Raw genomic sequence first — 16,423 nt, 5'->3', positions numbered from 1 at the left:
ACAGAACCCATGTGCACAGCACCAGAGCACAGCATTTGTCCTAGAACACAGGACAGTCAATATGGGAATTGAGGTGCCATCAGGGGCTAGAGGCCAATATGGGTGACGAGAGCAATCATTTGCCTCCTCCTTATTTACTACTTCACAGCTAAAAGTGACTTCAGCAAGGGGGCACCCGGATTTGAACCAGGGACCTCTTGATCTGCAGTCAAATGCTCTACCCCTGAGCTATACCCCCAAGCCTGCTTTTAGGCCTTAATTACACCTCTTGAACTGTGCAGCTGACTACTGTTCTTGGACTCCTACAGGCAAGCTCCCAGGAGCAGGCAGTCTGCCCCATGACAGTCTGGCTCTCACTGTCGTCTATAGACACCTACCAACCAGCTTCTATGTGCCAGGCTCATCCTTCCTTCTTCCATTTTCTCCTCCTCACTCTCCGGCTCTGCTTACCTCTGCCACCCCTGCTCTGTCTTCACTGCAGTGGGCAGTCATTGGCTTCCCGAGCCTAACGGAGCTCTGCTCCCCTCCTCTCCTCCTGCACTAGAGCACTGAGGAGCAGAGAGGTCTCTGTATGGATAGAGGAGCAGGTCTGGGCCAAGAATCTGGCCAGGACACTGCAGCCTGAGACACAGCTGACCCCCTTTCTCCCTTTCCACCATATGCTTCATTCACTCAGCCCCTTTCACCCACTCAACCTGCTAAATATTGTGGAGGAATAAGGTGAAGCAGCCCCAGATTCCCTCTGGAGGAGAAAACTGATTTGGGGAGAGGGTGGGACACTGGGATAGCTTGCTTGTGAGCCCCCAGAGCATGGAAGATGATGGGTTCCAAGACTTCAGAGCAGACGCAGGCAGCTCAGTGCGGGCTGAGAATGGGGAGTAAACCAGGGGAGGGGGCTGCTCTCTAATCTGAAAGGCTGGGCGATGGTGTGGGACAGAGCCAGAGAGAGCTCCCCGCCCTCCATTAATGGAGAAGCTGAAAAAGGTCTTGAGGCCCCTATCAACCCTCCCCAGTGCCCGTCCCTCTCCATCCTCTCTCCCCACAGAAGCTGTCTCCAATAATGATACGCACAGGGCTTTAGGGATGTAGCTGTTTTGTCCAGAAATACTGAGAGGATCCTAGACCTCCTGTGGGTTGTGCCAAGTTTACCTAGCACCTGAAATGATACCATACTCACTGTGTTCGCCTCTTTTCTCACGGCCTCTTCGACATACCAGAATTGGCCAGAGCCTCCCTCCATTGACCCAAGGGGTGATACTTTCAGTTATCACTGACTGCATGGAAAGGGGGTGGCAACCAGCCAGCCAGCACAGCTGACAGAGCAGGAACTGGCCCCTGACGGGGTGTCCTGGGGCCCACCCCCTGCCTATAAGGAGCCTCTCCCTCCCAGGTGAACTCAGGTGAGCCCAGCCTGGTGAGAACCTTCCCCCTGGCAGAAACCTGGCAGTGAGGCCACTGGTGCCTCCTGCTCCACACAGGACCCCTACCCAGACGTCATCCTTTCCCACCCCCATCATGATGGGTGCTACTCCAGCCGCTCTGGGAAGAAGACTTGTTTAAGCAGCTGTACTAGGAAATGGGCCCGAGGGACTGAAGTAGCCCAGGGTTGTGCCCCCGGTCAGGGAGTTGGGGGGCAGGGATGTAGAAGGAGCTGATGTCAGCCCTGGAGGAGGGGAACCTCTGCCTAGGCTTGGCGCCTTGGGAGATGGGGCAACAGGGGAGACCCAGAGAGAACACATCATGAGAACAGTCTGTGGGAGAGGCACAGCCACTGACACCTGGGTGGGGAAGGGACAGGTCTTTGACATTGTTTTAGTTAATTGTGGTTTCCAAGAAAGAAGTCATAGCTAAATACAGTCGAAATTTTAAATTACCCAGGAAAGGGGCCGGCTCTGTGGCTTAGCGGTTAAGTGCGCGCGCTCTGATGCTGGCGGCCCGGGTTCGGATCCCAGGCACGCCCCAAGGCACCACTTCTCCGTCCAACCCGAGGCCGAGTCCCACGTACAGCAACTAGAAGGATGTGAACCTATGACATACAACTATCTACTGGGGCTTTGGGGAGAAAAAAATGAATAAATAAAATCTTTAAAAAAATAAATAAATAAAAATAAAAATAAAAAAAATAAATTACCCAGGAAAGCAAGAAACGTGGGTTCCAGGCCCTGCGGGGCTGTGCGGTTTTCAGCCGGAGGAAGTGGGAGGAAGTGAGTTCCAGCACAGCGGCGACCACAGCAGCAGCCAAGAGACGACAGGATAGGAGAGTCCTCTGCCCATTTGTTACACACAATGTTCAAAGGGTGCTGTCACTGCTGCTTTATGTTGAGGAAAAACTGATAATTTTTACATTGTCATAACATAAAACAGAAATATTTCGTTTTTACATAGCAAATTTCATAAATTCTTTATTGTTATGTCATATTTCCAACAGTAGAAGACAATTGATTTCTTTCTGAAATTGAGGACTGGCAGTGTGACTTTTTTTTAGGCAAAAATTTCTTAGATATGACACTAAAACCTGGGTTGATAAATTGGACTTCATCAAGATTAAGAACTTTTGCTCTTTGAAAGACACTGTTAAGAGAATGAAAAGACAAGTCACAGGCTGGGAAAAAGTATTTGCAAACCAGATACATATGACACAGGACCCGGACCCAGAAATATATAATGAGCTCTCGAAACTGAATCATAAGTAAACAAACAACCCAAATGAAACAACGGACAAAAGATCTGAACAGACACTTCACGGAAGAAGCCATATGATGGCAATAAGCACATGAAAGTCTGCTCAACATCATCAGTAATTAGGGAAGTACCAATTAAAACCACAATGAGATACTACGACATTACAGTAGAATGTAGATCAGAAAGACTGACCAGAGCGAGGGTTGGTGAGGATGGGGAGCAACTGGAACATTCATACACTGCTGTGCAAATGCAAAATGGTGCAACCACTTTGGAAAACAGTTTGGCAGTTTCTTAAAAAGTTAAACATACACGTAGCATATGACCCCGCTATTCCGCTCCTAAGTATTTACCCAAGAGAAAAGAAAGCACATATCCTTGCACTTGTGTGCCAAAGGTTCACAGCAACTTTATTAGTTAAAGCCCAAAACCAAAAACAACTCAAACGTTTATCGACAGGTGAGAGGATAAACAAATTGTGGTGTATGCATCCAATGGAATACTTCTTGTCAATAAAAATGAACTATTGACACAACAATAAAGATAGATCTCAAATAATTATCTTGAGTGAAAGAAGCCAGACCAAAAAAAGACAGTACCTATGGAATGATCCATTTATATAAAATTCTAGAAAATGCAAACTAGTCCTTGGAGACAGAAAGCAGACCAGTGTTGCCTGGGGCCATGGCAGTATTTTAAGGGCTGATATTTTACTTGGAGAAAGAAGGTAGAGAGGTAGGAGATTCTCAGCTCCAACTTGGACATAGTCTGCTTCATCTCTCTCCCACTTTACCCTCCCTTCCCCAAAGCTCTGCGGCCTCCCACCACCCTCTTGTCTCCCATCAGCGGCCACCAGCACCAGCGTAGAGCATTTGCTTTCACACCTGGAAGCAAATTCATCTTCTTATCCAGGAAAAGTGAAGCACCCCAGAACTGATTCATTCAAGCCCTTCGTGTCACTGATAGTTCTGCAATCCACTATCTCCGTCCCTGGGCATCTGGGTGATTCTCCCCCTTCTCATCTTTTGAGCCTCTCAAAGGTGCCCTGAGAGGCTGTTCCAGGACCCGGAGGCCAGCTGAGCAGTTGACATCATTGGCTCTCTCCTCTGACAGCTTGTCAAGCTCCGTGTGAGTCTTCACGTACCTCTCACACCCAGGGCATGACCCCACCTGCCCATCCCCTTCTAGCTGTCCCTCTGTCTTTCAGTAACTTCTCCTTCTCAAAAGTTCGCACCTCCCACTTGCACAACTCCCTTCCTGGCCTCATTGCCGTCGTTGTGCGGCCTCCAGGATGCCCCCTCACCAGCCCCAATGATTGGGGCCTCTGCCCCTCCACTCCCTGCTCCAGGCCTGCATCTCTGGTTGTGCTTGGTGGTCTCAGCCTCCGTGTTGATGAGCCTCCCCCATCCCTGCTCCCTCAGCTCCTCTTTGGCCAGAGGACACAGCTGGGACCTGATCATCACAGGAAACTGCCCTACCTCCAGAACTGTGAACCCTGAAGTTCCCCACCCCCACTTCAATCTCTGATCCTCCCCCCACCACGTCCGCACTCCTCCCTCGGACCTTCTCCCTCCCTTGCCCCCGGTAGTTCAGCTAGTCCTGGCCTCGTTGCCCTCCTACCCACCACAGAGTCATGGTTGGCCCTTTTGTTCTCGGCTTCCTCGACTGTTCTCAGGGGTCCCAGAGGGGTAGGACAGTGGGGGCTAAAGCTGCTATAAGCTCCTGATTCTGGAGGAACCTATATTAATCATGTTTTTTATTTTATGTATTTTATGATGTTTTGACATCTTGGGGCTTTCATGGATGGGGAAGGGACTGCCCCTCCCAGGGTTGGCTAATTCCTAGAGAGAGCAAACACTTGCCTACAAGCATGCCTTTAATGCGCAAACCAACCAAAACCCTTGCACACCCTCATCTGCATCCTTTTTCAGGCTCTTGCAGTCCAGAGCTCTATCCCACTGCCCTAAATCACCCCAGGGCCAGGCACTGGACAACTAGGGACCACACCTATAGTCCAGGGCCTGCCGAATCATTCAAACCATCCAATCCTAAGCCTGCTTACACTGCCTTGCCCATTGCCCATTCCTTCCCATGAAAACCACAACAAAGGCTCCTGCCCGTGCTCTCCGCGCACCCCCTGCCCCGCCCCCAACTCCTTCTGTCTCCTGACCTACGCTGGTGCTTCCCCATGTGGCCCTGTGCGGCCCCCAGTGACCTTCCTCGTGGAAACTGTGAGTGGCGAACTACATTATCAGTGGCAGTCATCTGATCTGTTGACCTCACCATGTTTGAATAACAACAAAACCTTGGGTCCTTTTTGAAACAGAGCCAACAAGTGCAGACAAAACCTTGGCCTCAAGGACTCCTGAGAAGACAGAGAAGTGAGCAGAGGTGAACTGAAACCTCTGCCCCCCACAACATCATCCTCAGAGCATTCAGACCCTCCTCTTAGATCTAAAGGTGTCTCTGTGTCTTCACCAGTCATTGCTCTTCCTTTTCTACTAGGCCAGGCTCTACTTGTCCCTCTCCCTCGTCCCAGGACACCTGTGTCAACAACTAGAAACAGGAAAATCACTCTGCTCAGTTCTGGACACTGCTGTCAGGGAAATGGCTGTCTAACCTTTTGCCTTTGCACCAAAATCTTTCTAAAATTGAAAATGGGATATCCCAGACCAAAGATCTTCATAACATAGAGCCAAGTACTCTACCACTGAGCTCTAGCCCCACCTGAAATAAGCTATCTTATTAGTACGTTTCACACGACCAGCCACCACCAAGGCTCTAACGATGCACTAACTGTCCTGAGCCCTCGTGTCAGCTCCTCAAGAAGCTGAGAGGGAAGTGATCGCAGGGGACCACACTGCCTGCCATCCACCTCCCCCCACCACGCAGTCGCTTAATCTAATCACCCTAATCACCCGTCGATCACGACAGTCACACCCAGAACTCCTGTCTTCTCTCAACATTCCTGAATCTCCAAAATGGGTGGGTTCAGTGCAAAAGAGAGCCCCTTGCTTACAGAGCTTAATACTTACCGGCTGGGTTACCATCCTTCTCATCCTTGGCACAAACTTGGCCCACAATTCATTAGGCTCCCTGTTGTCCCTCTGGGAGTGAGGCACTGCCCAGGCCAGTCATTGGTAACCCCTTGTCTGGGACCCAGCTTCACGTGAGCCTGCTCTGGAAGCAGAGACCTCTTCCTGCCCTGAGGTCTGTCTGCACCCCAACGTCCAGGTCCCAAGGAGTGCCTTTGCTGCTGGGAGATCCTCCACAAGGACATCACCCTCTGGCCACTCCCTTCCCCAAACCTCCCTCCACTGACCTCCAGTCAGTTCTCTGCTCTCTCAGGCCACCGCTATCATCCTGTTTGGGGAAGGACACCCAGGTCAGGGGGAGGATGGTGGGGATGAAGCTGCCATGAATTCTGGTCTCAGGGGGAACTGAGTTATCGTGTGAAAACAAAATGGACTCCTAGCAAGAGAATGAAGTGAGTATATTGTAATAATAATGATAATAATTAGGGCCCTGGAGTCAGAGAACTGGGCTTGACTCCAGACCTAACTTTCTATCATGGTTTTACCACTTACCGGCTGTGGGATCCTAAGTAAGTCATTTAACCTCTTTGAGCCTCTATTTCCATATCTTTAAAGTGGGAACAACAAGAGTACCTGTTCCTGTGGTTGTTATGGATGTGAAATGAGATGAGTCACTTAGAAGTACATGGAGCAAAGTAAGCAACAGACATTACTCTCAGTACTATTGATAAAATGTTACAAAATTAAAAAACAAACAGCATCAACAGCAAAGATCCTTTGATAAACTCTCTGTTATCACAATGCCCCTTAAAATGGTAAAGAATTGGAAACTACGTAAATGCCCAAACTTAGGGGAACGTGTGAGACAAGGTATGCCAGGCACAGCATGGCGTCTCCTGTCTCCCCAGCCCATCTCCACAACCAGTGCTTCCCCCGGCCTGGCAGGACTGTTCCCCACTCCACCCCCACACTCCGCAGATAGACCCTTCTGCACTGGAACTGTTCTCCTTGATTGAGCAGAGCTCGCAGATCATTGCCTCTGTGGAGACTCCATGCCCGTTGCCTCTGCTCTGGCTCCCCAGGGGCTTCGCACACACCTCCATCATCCCACACATCACACACGTCTCTATATTCCCGGAAGCTGGACCTGTGCCGGGAAGTAAGGCAGGGGCTGGGACAACATGGCAAGTAACATCAGCGCACTGTCACACTTGGGCCTTAGACTTAGAGAACTTGGCGGTTGGAGGAGGAGGAGAGTCCAGCCTGCCACATGCAATCTGCTTCTTATGGTGACTGATAAAAATGGAGGTTGCAGGTAAGCTGTGTGAAAGAAGGGATGTCCCCGGGATACCTGAGCGGGAAGTGTGGGTGACAATGCAGTTTCACCGACGTGGAATGTGATTGTCTCCACCTGGGAAGCCATCCAGGAGACCCCTCAGACAGCTGCTCACCGTGTGGGACACCCGGCTTGCCGTCCTTCCTTCCACCCTGAGTGAGCTCACCCTTACAGCAGCTAATTTCTCCTTGCTCCGCCCAATGATCATCCACAGCCCCCATTCATCACACACAAGTCAGATATTTAGCTGGACACGGGTGCTGCTCCACCTGTGGTTATAACATTGACATACTTCCATACTGATGTCTCAGGTCACCCCAGTCCACCTGAGCTGCCAGCCACCCATCTCCCAAGATACAATAACTAAAGAAAATAAGGCTGCCTTGGCAGGGGGCTTCAAGGACTCTGCTCCATCACTGTGGTCACCATCCTTCTGAATGCTTAGCTCATTGTTAAATCTTTTGAATATCACTGTCACATGTTCTCACAATAAATTATCACAATATGAATACTTACCTAGCAAGTCTTGTTCTACCTGGCTGTTAGACAGTTTATATTATTTTAACTCTTGAGCCGCTGGTAGGTCTTCAAGCTCCAGCAAAAGCCTCCCAAAGCCTCTACTGGAGCCCAGGCTGAGGATGCACAGGTGCAAAGGCATTAATTGGTTCTAACCGAAGCATTGGAGGTACAGTTCAATGGCAGTGCATTTGCCTGCAGGGTAACAGCGGCAGACCTTGGTGCCTGTCACCTGTCTTGTCCTGTTTTGCTCACTAAAGTAGGCACTGCCATTCTCGTTCCTCTCATGATGGACCAGAAGCCCTCCACCCCACCACACTGCAGACCCAAGGACTCACCCCTCAGCCTGCCCATGTGCTGACACTGTGGTCCACATCCCACGTGGCCTTGGGTGAAACTGCACTTTCCACATGTGTAGCTCTTATTTCAATCCATCCAACGTTCATTCGTTGATTCAACAAATATTTATTGAGCATCTACAATGCACTGGGCACAGTTCCAGGTGCTGGGAATAGACAAAGTCTAAGACAGTTAATGTCCCTGCCCTTGTAGAGCTTATATTCTAGGGGAAGAGGTAGGTGATAAACAATTTAACAACAACCAAAATATAATATAAACTTATATTATACTAATATAAAGATACAATATAAACTTCAGGTTGTGACAAGGGCCAGATGGAAACACGAACTGGGTAAGCAGATAGGTGACTACAAGGGTAGAGGTACTATTTTAGATGGAGTCATTGGGGAAGCCTCTCAGAAGCAGCATTTGAATAGAATTGAGTGAGTGGGCAAGACAGGAAAGGCTCTAGGGGATGAACGGTCCAAACAGATGGAACAGTAAAGGCTAAGACCCTGAAAAGGGAAAGAGCTTGAAGTGCTGTGAGAACAGAAAGAAGATCAATGTGGATGCAGCAGAACAAAGTGGGAAATGGCCGATGATGGGCTTGGAGAGATAGGTGAGCCACAAGCTCCTCGCTGGTAAATTTCTATTTCAGTCTGTGTGATGAGAAGCCATCGGAGCTTTGGAGCAGGAGAGGGACATGGTCGGAGCTCATTTCTAAAATATCACTCTGGCTGCTAGGGGGAGAATTGATTGGAAGGGAGAAGAGTGCAACCCAGGAAATCACACTGGAGATTGTTGGGGAACTGTGGAGCTGATGAGAAATGGTCGGGCACAGGAAGAACTTTGAAGGTAGAGCAGGGAAGAGTTACTGCTGGACTGGATGTGAAATGTGAGGGCAGAAGGCGAGTCAAGAACCAGGCCTAGGTTTTTAGCCTGAGCCCCCAGGTGGATGGTGGCTCCTTTGCTGGGCTAGAGTAGGATTAGGAAGGAGCAGATTTGGGTGAGGGTGGGAAATCAATAGTTCTGTGATGGATGAATTATATAGAGATTCCCATTAGATATCCAATGGCAGGTAGATATTCCAGTCTGGAGAGTAAGGAGTGGTCCAGGCTAGGAATGTAATCTGGGAGTCATCATCATGTAAACGGAATTTGAAGCCATGGAATTAGGAGTTAGACAGAGGCGACAAGAAAGCCCAGGACACTACCCTGTGTGCACTAACATTTCAAGGCTGGTGAAAGAGGGGTAGCAGCCAGTGGGGTAGGATGAATGTGAGTGCAGGGTCTGGAAAGCTTAGTCTTCACACGTTTGGAGGAGGGAGTGGTCATCCTTGCAAAAATGTGAGAGGAGTAAAAGTAAAAAGTGAAAAGAGGAGAGAGAATTGGCCTCCCGCATTGGCAAGACATTGACCAAATATAGGTCACCGATGACCTCGATAAAGGCTGTTTCCATGGAGCAGGTACAATGAAAGCTGGATTGGAGTGGGATGTAAGGAAGTGGAGTCAGTGAGTACAGAGGATCCTTCTGAGCAGTTTTGCTGGGAAAGTGGGCAGAGAAACTGGGCAGGAACTGCAGCGGTCATGGGATCAAGAGAGACTTTTTTTTATTATTATTATTGATGTCTTAATAGTTTATAACATTGTGAAATTTTAGTTGTACATTATTGTTTGTCAGTCACCATATAAATGCCTCCCTTCACCCCTTGTGCCCATCCCCCAACCCCCTTGCCCCTGGTAACCACCATACAGTTCTCTCTGTCCATGTGTTGGTTTATATTCCACATATGAGTGAAATCATGTGATGTTTGTCTTTCTCTAAGAGAGATTTTTTTTAAAGATGATGATATTAAGGCATGCTTGTATGCCTATGACCATAATCCCATAGAGAGGAAGAAAATGTTGATGCAGGAGACAGAAGACATAATCACAGTGGGGCCCTTGAGAAGGGAAGACAGGAATTTAACTTACAAGTGATAGATGAGAATGAAAACACTTCATAATAGAGGGGAAGACAGATTGTATGAATACAGTTGGAGACTGGTTGTTTGGGATTGATGGAAGAAAGGTGAAGATGGTTCTCATCCGATAGCATCAATTTCTGAATAGTCAAGATATTCGACTACAATAGAAGGTAGGGAGGAATTGTTGCGGACTTGAGAAGAGCGCGGAAGAGTTGAAGCACCCGTCTCCGAAAGTGAGAAAGCAAGTGTATCATACAAGGCTATTGGACTTGCCTAGCTATGTTCAAGGCCAACACGCTATCCTGGTCACAGGTAAATCTCGTCAGCAGTTGTGTGATATGATTTTTCCCTGGCACTGTCTGGCTGCTCAGATGTGGGCGTGGACTAAGTGAATACCTGGGTCGTGATTTTGCCAGGTAGGTACAATACAGGGAGAGAGGGCCAAACAGGTAAGAGGATTTGCAAGAGAGTGGTTGATGAGCTGGGCCATGGGATCTCAGCTGTGTGGGCAGGGAGGAGAGGACACAGGGGCGAGATGGGTAGTGAAAAGCGATACAGGCAATGGAAAGAGGACTTGACAAGGTCAGAGGATAGAAGGTCATGGTCAGATACTGTGTTTGAAATCAAGACCTCAAAGGCAGTAGTATTATTGATAATAATAGCAAGATGTGCATCTCAGACTCCTACGTTGTATGCCACAGTGCTTAGCTTAGGGCCACCTGCCACGCACTGGACTATGAGCCCCTTGAGAACAGGGATCCTTAATTCTCTTATGAATGCTCAGCCCTGAGCCAGAATCTGGGACATAGTGTTTAATAGATATTTGTTGAATGAATGAATGAATGAATGAATGGGAAATAAATCCTATATGAACAGCTCTGCTAAGTGCCCCCACCTCCTCAAAGTGGGAAATGGGAAAGCTCATTTGAGTTTAGTGCAGAACAAAGGACAGAACTCAGGCCAGGTGGTTGAACCACAAGTGAAAAACTCCAGGTACCTCCTTAAAACTTCAATGTTTTTCTGCAAGCTTTTATTCCTCAGAGCCTGGTGCTGACAAATTAGACTATCTCTATGTGCCCGCCTCTCCCTGAGCTGCTTCAACAAGGGCCTCCTTCTCAGAACTGCACCTGGAGAAGCTTGGGGGTGGGGAGCCTTACGGAGGAGGGAGACATTGTGTAAGAGACCGTGGAGGTCAGCTAAGGAGAAGGAGGATGGGGTGAAGAGGTGCCAGTGGCTGGTTCACGCCTTTTATTGAAAGTCTACCATGTTCCCATCTGTTCCAGGTGCTGGGGACCCCCAGCTGATTAAGAATCCATCTTGGCACTCAAGGAGCTCATGGTCCACAGAACTGTCCCCACTGCAGATTATCTGCCAAGGGACAATGTGAGCATCATCCTGGTTTCAGGTCGCCAGGACTGGGCTCTGCATCCAAGGCCAAGAGCCCTTCTGGGCTTGAGCTTCATGTGCAGAGCAACAAAGAGAAATTATTTTCTCCTTAATGTCCTTGTCCATAGCATGAGGGAGGGGGTCGAGAAGGTTGCAAGAGCTGTGGGACTAGACCTCCAGGAGAGTAGATTGTTGAGAAGGAGCAATGCTTAGCCCAGCTCATCACATCATTATCACAACAGTCTATTGTCTCATCCTCCTCCGACCCAAATATTGCAGGGCCAGACAAGGTTTGGTTTTGTTTCAAGTTCCAATCTGATCACTCCCTCAAGTGGACATCTCTTGAGTCTGTTTACCCAGCATCCATTTCTCCAGCTCCTGAAGAATCTCCCATTTCTCCTAACCTCTTCTCCCAAATACTCTCCCCTGACAGACGAACTCTAAGGTGGGTTCTATGAGTGAAAAAAGTAAGGGGGCACCTGGAGTTGAACCAGGGACCTCTTGATCTGCAGTCAAATGCTCTACCACTGAGCTACACCCCCTCTCAGAAGCATGGTTCTACTAATATTATTTCACCCCTAGAATTTTGTTGTATTAACATTGGCAGTCAGTGGTAGAGATTAAATTTCAACTCATACAAAATTTTTGTTTTTTTAAAGATTTTATTTATTTAATTTTTTCCCCCCAAAGCCCCAGTAGATAGTTGTATGTCATAGCTGCACATCCTTCTAGTTGCTGTATGTGGGACTCGGCCTCAGGATGGACAGAGAAGTGGTGCCTCGATGCGCACCCGGGATCCGAACCCGGGCCACCAGCATTGCAGCGCGCGCACTTAACCACCAAGCCACAGGGCTTGCCCAGAAAGTATTTTTTTTTTGTGAGGAGATCAGCCCTGTGCTAACATCCGCCAATCCTCCTCTTTTTTTGCTGAGGAAGACGGCCCTGGGCTAACATCTGTGCCCATCTTCCTCCACTTTATATGGGACGCCGCCACAGCATGGCTTGCCAAGCAGTCTGTCGGTGCGCACCCGGGATCTGAACCAGCGAACCCTGGGCCGCCGCAGCGGAGCGCGCGCACTTAACCGCTTGCGCCACCGGGCCGGCCCCCAACTCATACAAAATTTAAGAAAGAATTTATTGGGTCCCAACAATGGGAATATTAGAGAAGAAGCTGACTTCCAGGAACTCGGATGTTATCAGGACTCTCTCCCTCCAGCTTTTTTCTTTTGTTCTCTCTTATGTCAGCTTTAGTCTCCCAAACCAGTCTCTCCGTGCAGCTGAGACCTCATCTCCAACATCTCCAGGCTCACATCCCTACATCTTGGTTGCTAGAGAGAAAAAGGGTTAATTCTGGAAAATTCTAGAGAAGGACTCTGATTGGCCTGGCTTGTTCTGTGCCTATCCATGACCAACCACTGCCACCAGGGGTCAGGGTCCCTGAGTGGTATAACCATTTCAGGAGTGAGGTCATGTAAGAATGTATTTGCTCCCACTCAGAATACATGTCTATAGTACAGGGAGGGAGGGAGGTCCTCCAAAAGAAGTCAGGGGTAGCCAAGACATGGCCTCAGGGAGCCATCACTGCAGTTCTGGGGCCTCCTCAGTTGAGTCTGCCATATCAAGGAAGACTAGCAACCTATCACTTCTGCTGCCCAGAGCTGTCTGAAGCCATACACAGCCATAGATTCCTTGATGGTTATCAGTCATTCATCTAACAAATGCTTAGTAGGTGCCTGTTGTGTGCCTGACCCTAACAACCACACAGCTCTTGGCCTCAGGAGCTAACAGGCTGGTGGAAATGCCCAACATGGCAACAAGTGATAATAACATGGTATGAGCCAGGTGCTATGGGAACACAGAAGAGAGAGCATTAATTAGAATCCTGATCAGAAGCTGGGGTAATGACACGCTCCCTTTTTGAACTGGGTCATGCACTCTGAGGAGCTGACTTAATAAACAGGGGAGGTGGGGAAGGAATTCCAGGTGAAAACGGCATTAAGAGCAAAGGAATCAGGTGAAGCTTTTGACAAGGTTCACGGATGGCTGTTGCCCACAGTGTTGGGTGAGGGGTGGGATAGGGGCCTGGAGAGGAGGCACCAAGGCCCAAGGGTGGTTTGTAGCACAGCAGGACCCCCATGGGAATTAATAAGCCACGCGGGCACTGAGTGTAAGTCCAAGAGAGAAAAGGGATGAGACCTGCCAATGTGCTGTAGCTAGAGCTCAGGGCGTTTGACTGCAGGTCAAGAGGTCGGGCAGCTGCCTTCTCCCTATTCTGGCTTTCACACATGAATGTCCTCCTGTTTCACTCACATTATAGCCCACTGGGAGACAAGATCTGGTGCTGAGGTGGGCCCTTCACCGTGCGTGTCTGCCAAGAGGCAAGGTCCCTGTTATGGGTTGAATTGTGTCTCCCAAAAAGATATGTTGAAGTCCTAACCCCAGGACCTGGGAATGTGACCTTATTTGGAAATAGAGTCTTTGCAGATGTCATCAAGTTGAGGTCATTAGGGTGGGCCCAAGTCCAATATGACTGGTGTCTTATAAGAAAAGGAAAACTCCATGTGAAGACAGAGACACACGGGGAGAATGCCATGTGACAATGGAGGTAGAGATTGGAGTGAACCATCTATAAGCCAAGGAACACCAAGGATGGACAGGCACCACTAGAAGCTAGAAGCTAGAAGAGGAAAGGAAGGATTCTACCCAAAGTCTCAGAGGACTCGTGGCCCTGCCAACACCTTGATTTCAAACTTCTACCCTCCAGAACTGTAAGACAATAGACCTCTGTTGTTTAAGCCACCCAGTTTGTGGTACTCTGCTATGGCAGCCCTAGGGGCCTAATACAGCCTCCATGCAGGAGGCTGCCTAGGCCCCGAGTCCAGGGCGGGGACTTGGCCTGCAGGGGGAACAATGCAGTGGCTTCTTTTGGCCTGAGCACCTCCAGGCCATTTAGTACCAGCTTCTCCAGCTTTGCTGACCTGCTCTGACACAGGGGTCTCTGGAATGGCCGGGGCTGCAGCTTCTCTGGCCAGGAAATAGTTTTCCCTGGAGACCTTTGTCCCCCAAGGAAGGGGGAGGGCCGAGAAGAGAAGGGAAAGAGATATTCAACCCAGATCAGGAGAAAATCAATGGCAGCCGCAGAGTGGTGAAGTCAGAACTGCCGACACCCCTGTGGTCAGGAACGCTGCCTGTTTGCCCAGCACACACACCACACAGACACAGCTCCTCACAATGATGCCGGGGGTGGGCAGGCCCTCTCCTGCAGGAGGAGGCCAGGTGAGGAGGAGACTGCAGGGAGCACGGGGAAGGGGGGCGCCTGGCCAGGGGAGGGCAGTGGAAAGGCCGGTCGGCAGTGGGGCACGGCTCCTCCTCTGCTCGGGCCGCCATGGTGCATCGGCTGAAGCAGCGAGTGTGGCCGCATCCTAAAATGCTTGAACTCAGATATTTTCTCTCTTTAACCTTTCTATGCCTGTTTCCTCATCTGTTAGATGGGAATTATAAAAGGCCCTACAACTGTGAGGATTAAATGAGATCCTTTAGATCAGGGATCCACAAAATATAGCCCACTGCGCGGGTATAACCCCATGAGCAAAGAATGGTTTTGATATTTTTAAGTTGCTGGGGTGGGAGGAATGGTACAGAGTGAGTGCTCAATAAAATTAGCTGTTATTTTAAAAAATAATAATACTATATCATAGCACTTGAACAGTATATGAAATTTAAATGTTAGCATCCGTAAGTAAAGTTCAGTGGAGCACAGCTACTCCCACCCCCCTGAGGCTGCTGTCCTGCTACACGGGTAGAGCTGAGTGCTTGCAACAGCCATCACACCGCCCGTGAAACCAAAACTATGTACTATCCATCCCTTTTCAGAAAAAATGTGCTGCCTCCTGCTGAGAGTCCTTAGAGCGGGACCTGACACATAGCCAATGCTTAATAACAAGTCGCTGCAAGATTGCCATTACTATGATAGCGAGAGCAAGCCCAGTTTAATTGGAGAGTCTAGAGTCTCTGTTCCCCGTCAGTTTTCCCTTACTTTTGGGGTTTCATCAACAACAGCTCCAACTCCAGCTCCCCCTCCTTACCAGGCCTCCTTCTCCGAGAAGTCCAGGTACACTCCTTTAAGATGCTAGATAGCAGAGTCTGATGCCTCACTGAGGTGGGGCGAGCGTGCAGGAACGGGCATGTTTCAGCATTGCTGGCAGGAGCACTCACCGATACACCTTCATGGCAGGAATCTGGCAATAACTCTCAAAATTATGAAAGCACATAACTTTGACCCAGAAATTTCACTTCTGGAAACCTAGAGATATAGGCACACATTTGTGGAATGATGTTTGTGCAAGGTTATTCCATTGCAACATTATTTGTAATTCCAAAACACTGGAAGCAACCCCAACGTCCCTCATCTGAGGACTGGTTAAATGAATCATGGAACATCCTACAAATACTAATAAGTAGCCATAAAAAAATACACTGATATGGAAAGACTGCCAAGAAGAAACAAAAAGGCAAGCCGCAGACAGTGTGTATACACCATAGCATGCTACCATTAGCGGGGGGAGAAAGGGGGAGAAAATATATTCACTTATATAGGCATGAAAAATTTCCGGCAAGATACACAAGAAACTGGCAACACTAGTTGCCTTCAGGGAGGGGAAGGTGGGTGGGCAGGGTGAGAAGTGCTATCACTGCATACCCTTTTATACCGTTGGAATTCGGAACCATGCGAATATATTATTTATTTCAATATTTTATTACCTATCTAAAAAAGGAAGAAAGTGTAATAGAACAGAAACACAATGCAGCCTACATATCACCATTTCTGTGACACTCTCCCTCACCTCCACCCCCTCCCACTGGGCATCTATGTTGCGCATAAACATGTACATTTTTTTAGTACAAAAAATAAATATAAAAGTTATTAAAACATCCACAATATTTTAAAGATATTAGGAGTAATACAGTTCCCAAACCCAGTTGTTTGTGCAAATTATAATAAAATACAAGTGAAAAAGGATGCACACTTGCAGTTTGTAGGCACTCTAAATTAAATGTACGGAACACTGGCTCTAGTGCTAGTGGGATAACTTATTTATTTACAGGAGTCCCCCGCTAGACTGAGCTGCTGGAGAACAACCACTCTGCTTTATTTGCCTCTGT

At 48.6% G+C, this 16,423-nt stretch overlaps 2 non-coding genes across 2 annotated transcripts; both read right to left on the bottom strand.

The window, feature by feature from the left end:
* Window positions 1-166: 166 nt before the first annotated feature.
* On the bottom strand, window positions 167-238 carry TRNAC-GCA (transfer RNA cysteine (anticodon GCA)). Its single transcript has one exon. It is a non-coding gene; the product is annotated as a tRNA-Cys (tRNA).
* Window positions 239-11,730: 11,492 nt separating this feature from the next.
* Window positions 11,731-11,802, bottom strand: TRNAC-GCA (transfer RNA cysteine (anticodon GCA)). The gene has a single exon. It is a non-coding gene; the product is annotated as a tRNA-Cys (tRNA).
* Window positions 11,803-16,423: the final 4,621 nt, after the last annotated feature.

The sequence above is a fragment of the Ceratotherium simum genome, chromosome 1 (assembly GCF_057802395.1).
Source record: "Ceratotherium simum simum isolate JZ-2026a chromosome 1, ASM5780239v1, whole genome shotgun sequence".
Lineage (NCBI taxonomy): Eukaryota > Metazoa > Chordata > Mammalia > Perissodactyla > Rhinocerotidae > Ceratotherium > Ceratotherium simum.
This window is presented reverse-complemented; position numbering and strand designations above follow the sequence as displayed.